Genomic DNA, 8,792 nt, shown 5'->3' with positions numbered 1-8,792 from the left:
GCCATTTCTTAAAAAGCAGGAGAGTCAATTATGATTGCAATTATATTCTTCATTGCTATCCCTCTAGTACAAATTTTATAGAGTGCAGAACTTGGAGGAGGCTATGTATTAGCCATCTATGAATATCAACATGCATTCTGTTTTATTGGTTCTTTTATAAAGATGATCATAGCAGCATAATATTGCCTCTAACTAGGGATGTTCCTGGACAGCCTGATGAATTTTATGCTATCTCTGGGACAATCAAAACCCAGATACCATATTCCAAATTGCGAAGTTTTGTGACTGTACCTATAAGCCCAGGTGCCAATTTATGATTGCACATCTGCTAGATATCAAATTTTCCTGCTCATTGAGTTTTGATTGTAATTTTTATTACAAATGTTGGTTTGCATGGCATTCTGTTGTTTCCTTATAAGACATTGTCTAGCTATCATAAAGATGCTATTCCTTCTCCCTAAACATTGGCCAGATACAAAAGATCTTCCTTGGTTTGGGCATTTTGTCTGATGAAAGGGCCTATTCTATTGGAGGAAGTTTTCCTAAATTTAATTTATCACAAGTGTTGACCAGATCACTTGCAATAGTATTAATAAAGGAAAGTAAACCATAAGAGCAGCTATTTTTTATTTAGAGAAAAAAAGTATAAACCTAATAAGGCAATATAAAATAGTATTGCAAATGTTTGCCATATATTTCTATTTACTATTGGATGTATCGACTGCGTCCTTCATATTGTTTCATTCTTAGTACAGAATAAAGGAAGATCATCTGGTAACCTACTTCCCATCACTCTTCTGCCACTGCCTTGTACATAAAAGAATTACAGCTCAAATAAAGAAAGACCCTTCCCTTTGTGACTATCTATACCAGCTTTTCTCAACCTTAAGAATTTTTTGTGGGCTTCAACTTCCAGATGAATTTAATTAAATTTAAATTCTGGGAGTTGAAGTTTACAAATCTTAACGTCGCCAAGTTTGAGAAACACTGATCTATACCTATTACCCATTGAAGTGTTTCCAGTGACTCTAGAAAGTTCTCTCTCTCTTGCTATATAGTTATAAGTAAAATAATTTATTGATATCAAACTCCATGCTTGTTTTAATTTCTTACCTGTTGTTCACGTTCTGTTTTTCTGCTTTTTCTGTCTTTTTTCCTGTTTTTCCTGTTTTTGATGTTCATTGATGTTTTCTAAATAAACATCCAGCTATGTTTTTGCTAGCAGAACTGAGTGGAATATGCACTTGACCTGACCTCAATATAGGCATTGACTGAGAATTTGTTGGGTGAAAACTAATTTCATCATTTTTAGTTTTGGTAGAAACTAAACCCACAAGGGATGCGGTGGCTCAGTGGGTTAGGATGCTGAGCTTGTCGATCAGAAGGTCGGCAGTTTGGCGGGTCGAATCCCAGGTGCTGTGTAACAAAGTGAGCACCTGTTATTCATCCCAGCTTCTGCCAACCTAGCAGTTTGAAAGCATGTAAAAATGCAAGTAGAAAAATAGGGACCACTACGGTGGGAAGGTAACAGCATTCCGTGCACCTTTGGTGTCTAGTCATGCTGGCCACATGACCACAGAGAGGTCCTTGGACAAGCGCTGGCTCTTCGGCTTTGAAACGGAGATGAGCACCAGCCCCTAGAGTCGGAAATGACTAGCACACATGTGCGGGGGAACCTTTACCTTTACCTTTAAAACCACAATAATTGTTGACACACACTTCCATTAGAAGTTTCATTTGGAGATTTCTGCTCAGTATAAAAGACATTCTTGTCCTCATGTGAACAGATAGAATGTCTGAATCACCACCAAATTGGCTGATTGTATGTTTATAAAGGACAAGATTGAATGCTTGTGATAGAATGCACTTTGAATGATGTTACTAAATAGGAGCTATTGCCAATATTAAATTGTTTTTTAAAAAAATTAGACAAATTGATGAATGTAAGTCATTGTAAGGATTATAATTTGATGATATATTTTTCTGCTTTTGACAATGTCAAATCAGGTGGTAAAACAAAAATCTCCCTCCCTTCTGAAGCACAACAGGACAAGCTTAAAGTCAACTGGAAAGAGGGTAAAACAATCTTCTAAATAAGACTACAACTTGATCGCATTGACTCTTTCCTGGCATTTTGGTGTAATTGCATTCTTTAGATATTCTGTTCTCTATTAAAAGCTTGGGTGGCATGCTGTCATATAATATTTATCCAGGGATTTGTATCTCAGTTGTTTCTTCCTATGAAGTCTTTTAACATTTATGAAATATCACCTTTCAAATATGTTGCAAGGGATCTAGAAATGGAAAAGAAATGTCCTTGCTTTGACAAGGTTACAGAAGCGGTACCTGTTGAGACACATTCTTTCTGCAAAATTATTATGTAAATTGCAGTTTTGCCCACTCGTGCCTGCACAGGGGTCGGCAATTTCTTCTGAGGAAACTTAAACCTAAATTCAAGTATTTATACAATGGAATAAATCCCAGTCTTCTGAAAATGACCTTTAAAAGCAGAAACTCTTTCGTACAAATTATGTACAAGTATTGATATGAGATGGAATCTTGATACCAATGTTGAGTTCAAGTTTTAAAAATAGGTATTAACAACTCTAGCCCACTAGCTCAGTAAAATCCATTGTTACTAAGTATGCCATATAGTTAGAAAAAGAAAAAAGAAAAGAGGCCCTACATTTTCTCTGGAGTTACAAGGATGAGGAATTTATGGTGCTCCAGATGTTGCTAATATGTTGCTCCCAGCATTCATTGTTAGACATATTGGTTGTCTGAAGGGGGGGTGATTAAGAAGTATGAAATATAAATAAATACACTTGTCATTCTCCGGCAAGTAGTTCTGTATCACTGAGATAGATCTTTGCTACTTTTCATTATGAGACTCAATTTGTAGTCATTGGACAAAATCTTCTTTCTTTTTACCAATTATCTTATTTTTAAGCTTTTTAAGTTTGTTATTTTTTAATCACTAGTAACACTGATAGCATGTATGCATTCACTCAGCATTTCTAAAACATACATCTGTAAATTCTGAAACCTCATAATGCCTACTGGCATTTTAATTAAAATATAATTTAATAACCTGGTGGCTTATCTATATTCATATAATGTTGATTTATAATTATCACATCAAGACACTGTATATTTCAATCAGTAGCCAATAAGAATGTTCCACAGATTTTAAAAAAATGCTTAATGTGATTATATCTATTAGGTCCTGTCCAGGAATTACATCACCCAGATTGTACAAATTTTACAATTTAAGGTCCAATGGACCTGACAATGGACCTTAACCCCTGACAAACCCAAAATCTCACCAGAAAAACAAAACAAAACATGATGACAAATGGGTTTCTCATTGTGTAAAATAGTAGGAAATACATTTTACATGTCTGTGCAAAGATTATCTGACTAGCTTCATAGCCAGAAACATCAGACTCCAGTTCTTATTCTGACCTTTTTCTTATTCAGGATTTTGAGGCAGAACAAAGTGGGGCCCTGCCATTAGGGGCACCAATGAGTTAAAACTACCTCAAGCATATTCCAGTCCAAATAGCTGAGCTGGATGGGGTAATAATTTAGTAGTTACTCAAAGAATGTCCATAGATGTTTCCTCATGAAATTGGAGAAGGCCAAGTACGGTGGCACAAAGCTCCATCCTGAGTGTTTTGTACTCTTCTACATTTTCTTTTGGACTTGAATAAGGAAGTGGAAGGAATGTTTATCAGATTTGCAGATGATTCCAACTCTGCTGTAACAATACAGCAAAAGGAAGAAACAAAATACAGAGCAATGTTGATTGTTAGAGAGAAAAGGTGAAAATAATAGGGTGAATTTAGCAGAGACAGATTTCTAAATTCAACACCTAAGAAACTGGAGTTAAATGCAATATACTTGACAATTTTGCTATGAAGAAATATTTGGAACAGTAACTGATTACAAACTGAATATGAGTCTATGAGTCAGCAGTGAGAGATGCTGCAATAAAAGAAGGAAGGAAGGAAGGAAGGAAGGAAGAAGTAATTCTAGGCTGCATTAACAGAAATATAGTTTCCAAATCACAGGAAGCAATAATTCCACTTTATTCTTTGTTGGTCTGTGTATTGTTGTCCAGGTTTGAATAATCCTGCTTAAAAAGGTTTCTGAAGCTGTACCAATTTCAGAAAATATCCAGAAGGATCAGGAAACTAGACACTCAGTAAGATAGTACTTCTCTAACACTTAAAATTATATCTCAAAGGTCAACACATGTTCTCTATTATGGGGTATAGAATAATGAATATATTTAGGAAAGCTGTTTCTAAATGAATGTTAGAAAAATATTTGTAAGAGAAGAATGACTTAATAGTGAACCAAATAACCAACAAAGTGGCAAACTTTTCTTCATTGGATGTGGTCAAGTACAGCCTTATGGTACTTGACAGCCTTATGGAATGGATCTTTTAATTTATATTCCATTACAAAGCCAGATTTGGACTTAGTACATCACTGGCACCCTCTAACTCTGTGATTTATCCTCAATTGAAGCACCGCCCAAATATATAAATGAATTTGTTGGATAATCCAAAATTCCAACCAAATTGAAGATGTGATGGTTTATTGAGAAAATTATAAATGTTATATACATTTCATGTTACCTATCCACATGTTAATTTTACACTTTGGCTGACCTTTTCTGTCAGACATGGAAGTTTTGATCAGATGAACATTGCTGAATGATTAGAAGCCATCCCCTTCTGGGGAACTAGTTTTAACTGGTGATTGCCTGATGTTGTTCCCATATGAAAATGGTATATTTTTCCTTGAGCTATGTGAATTTGCAGATGGATTGATCAAAACTACTTGTGTGCTAGAAAACAACAAAAGCAAGTATCTGCTTTCTCTTTTAATCAGAAGCAGAATATATACATTTCAAATCTATAAATAAATTTGGGAATGGGGAAATGAAGAAACAAAATACTGCAGCTGAAAGTAGTTCAATGAAAAAAAGTAGTTATGAAAATGAAGCAAAAACTAAAGACTGAGTGCTCCTGACATATACAGCAACATGTCTGTTCTTTTCAGGAAATCTATGCATTTTATATCCACCATTGTTAAATTTGTAAATTTTTAAACGTATCTAGATATTTCAAAAATATGGTAAGCTCCCCAGGATCTCCTTGAAAGAAAAGTCAGAACTAAACTTTATGGGGGAAAAAAGTACTTGGGTAGCATTTAAACTGATATAACCTAAATCCTAACCTAAAATTTGGGGCAGGAGAGAGAACAATATGGTCCTATGGTTCTTTATTATAGATTAATTTACACATTTGATAATATAAGTGTCAGGCACATATAATTTTTAAATTTATTTTTTACTCAGTATAAGTAAAAGGATCCTTATCTGGAAAAGGGCCATCCTGTGCAATTTGGAAATATTTAAATGTTTTCTATTCATGTCAGAATTCCTCATAACACAGCCAGTTGTGTTTTTTTTTAGAAAGAAAGAAAGAAAGAAAGAAAGAAAGAAAGAAAGAAAGAAAGAAAGAAAGAAAGAAAGAAAGAAAGAATTTATGAATGGAGGTTCCTATATCTTTAAATCATGCTCAGTGAAATGGGATTTTGAAATGAAGCAGATAATAGGATAAAGTTTAAGCATTAGTATAATGTAATATAAAATCTGACTTCTAGATAGAGATATTCATTGAAGGTGATTATCAGGTAAATGCTAAATGCAGTTCTAAACACAATAGGCCTGTGGAATAGAAGTATATAAGATTATGATTTGTACTATGTAAATCTAGCAGACCCACTTCAAAATATCCTTTTTATATTACTAGAATAAATTTAACCTAGCTTTCTAATCCCAGAAGGTGCAGGGTAAATTCATGCACTGTATAACCTTCAAGATACTTTATAGATCAGACTTCATTATGGACATATTTCTGAGAGTCTTCATCATAATGGCAACATTTTCATTATCCTAAGATAAGACAAAGAACTGCTTCAAGCCCTTCACAACACTCCACTAAAGAGCCATTTAGTCATAATAACAATAATTGCAGAAGAAAGGTCACTCTTCATAATGTTCCTCTAGGAAGAAACAAAAGAAAGTGGCTGAAATCTATATTTTTTCCTTTCTTTTTGCCTTCAGTCATAATCCATGTCTTAAATGATTTAGTCAGAAGGCCAATATAAAATGGGTTTCATTGATTTAGAATATTTTTTTGTTTTGCTGAACTATACGCAATAATATAATTTCCTAAGATTCCTTGGCCATTTTAAATTCAGACTGATGCAAATTGCATAATGCAAAAAGAAACTGAACATAAAGTAAAACAATAAAATAAAACTATTAAAGCTCACTGCAGCTAAATGCTGAATTACTCTACGTGGCAAAGCAAACAGAAATAGGATTACAGTTATTAAAAATGGCTGAGTCCAGGGAGAACCTTTTAACAAGGGGCATTCATTTAAGGCTGCATTCCTGTAATGGGTAATTGCTAATCTCCCATAGCCTGGCCATAATGCATCCTCCTGAACTCCAGGAATGCAGTCTGTGGTTCATGAAATAACTGATTGCACCTATGAAGAATCAAACTGGCAAAATTGAGAGAATTTGTTGGCAAAGAATTGTGAAATTATTCATAAAGTGTGTAAGTACTTCTAGTTGATGTCCTAACAGTTCACCCACATGATATGAGAGAAGTGATGGCTACTTGCCTCATTTGTAGCTATGACATAAGGCTGAATTTGACTTGATACTTGTTCTTGATGAGATTTGCTTTTCATCTTCTGATACTGGCATTCCAGGTACTACTTCTGTTGATTCATCTCCCAGAACATTTTTAGTAAATAAAAAGCCATCCAGGATCAGCAAACACTGATAGGCTACTTGGGAATAATTTCACCAGGAACCTGGGCATGAATATTGTTTCTTTTCAGGCCTTCTTACTCAACACATTAAGCTTGAGAAATATAAAGAGTGGATTAGATGTAAGGCTATAGAGGTCCACTCACCTGTACTGTCAACCAATTTATTGGATTATGTGTAGGCTGCGTACACATATTAAATTATAACTCTCTCACTGTAAAACAACCCATTCGTTTTTTCTTTAATTACAAGTAAATATTCATTTTTCATCTAGATATAGCCTTTCACCCAAACTCCCTTTCCCACTCATATGGCTGGTCAAATGAAGCACACATTTTTATACAATTTTCTCAATTGATGCCAATATAGCTTTTCTTCCTTTTCTAAAGTTCCCTCATTCATGGAGCAACATTGGAAGGCAATATGAAATCTATGTTCCCTGTAGAATGAAGCCCTAATCCAAGTTTTTTTTAAAAAAAAACCCACACAATGAAAGTGCATTTGTCTAATGTACATATAAGTAGCAGAACCATTTTAGTTCTATATTACTTGTTCCTCCCAATGGACCATAGAATGAAAAAGGAATAGAAAGCTTGCTTTAGAACCGTACTACTTAGAGTACTGAATTATAAGTCCTTTTAACTTGCCTAATTTCTAGATTACTCCTGGGTCTTGAAAAATTACTCCTTTCTCTTTAAATTGCTTCTCCTATATAATATAAACTGTTTCAGAAAATGAGTTTATGTTAATAAACAGATCTTCATACAACTGTTGTACTGAAAATTGGGGATGGGAGAATACTAAAATGGCTAGATGAGGTACAAAGGCCTACATTGCCAAATCCAGTTTTCTTAGTGGACTGTAAGCAGGCCCTAATATGGAGTCACTAAGCATTTTTGCCATGCATTTCATTTTATGTCATAGAAAGACATTAATTTTGAAATACAGCTAGAGGTTATATTCTACTGTTTTGTCAAATCACACGTGTGGCTGTGTACAGTAACAAGCTCACAGAGAATGTAATGGATTGTACCCTCCAGGTAGGATCATTTACTAAAATGGGCTTTGTTTATTGTTTAATAAGCATAAGTGAAGCCTGATATACTTGATTGAGGCTGTACATTCCCTGAAAGCACAAAACTGAATCTGTTCTTTAAAATATGCCTTATCATGATGTAAACACATATTGTAAGTGTTTCAGCTCACTGAGCTCGGGAGAATGCTCTATTAGAACTGAATGCAGATTTGGCATTTTGTGTTATAATGAATGCAAGCGCATCTTCCTGTATTTATTTATTTGAGGATAGATGCTGTTTTTAAAGTAGCAATTCTTGCTTTCTGTTCATCAGCTTGTTATGGCTTGTTCAGGCTTATTTTACTTTTTCTTTGCATGCCACTTTGTATATATCATTTTCTTCTTCCCTGTAGTATTTTTTCCTGATGTATTTCAGCAAAGGAATATGACCAGAATAAATACAGATTGTGGAGCTGATTCAAAATCAGATGATATCCTTTCCCAGTGTTGTAGATGTCTGAACTTCCAGAATATGATACGGTATCTGGGAAATTCTATCAGGATGTCCACCTGTAGAAGGTACCCAAATCAGGAAAACTAGGTTAAAGTAATGTAATTCATTGCTAACCACTTCCTTTTTATCCTAGAGAACCTTTCTGTTCATCAGCTTGTTATGGCTTGTTCAGGCTTATTTTACTTTTTCTTTGCATGCCACTTTGTATATATCATTTTCTTCTTCCCTGTAGTATTTTTTCCTGATGTATTTCAGCAAAGGAATATGACCAGAATAAATACAGATTGTGGAGCTGATTCAAAATCAGATGATATCCTTTCCCAGTGTTGTAGATGTCTGAACTTCCAGAATATGATACGGTATCTGGGAAATTCTATCAGGATGTCCACCTGTAGAAGGTA

Source organism: Vipera berus (genome assembly GCF_964194415.1).
Source record: "Vipera berus genome assembly, chromosome: 2".
NCBI classification, from domain to species: domain Eukaryota; kingdom Metazoa; phylum Chordata; class Lepidosauria; order Squamata; family Viperidae; genus Vipera; species Vipera berus.
This window is presented reverse-complemented; position numbering follows the sequence as displayed.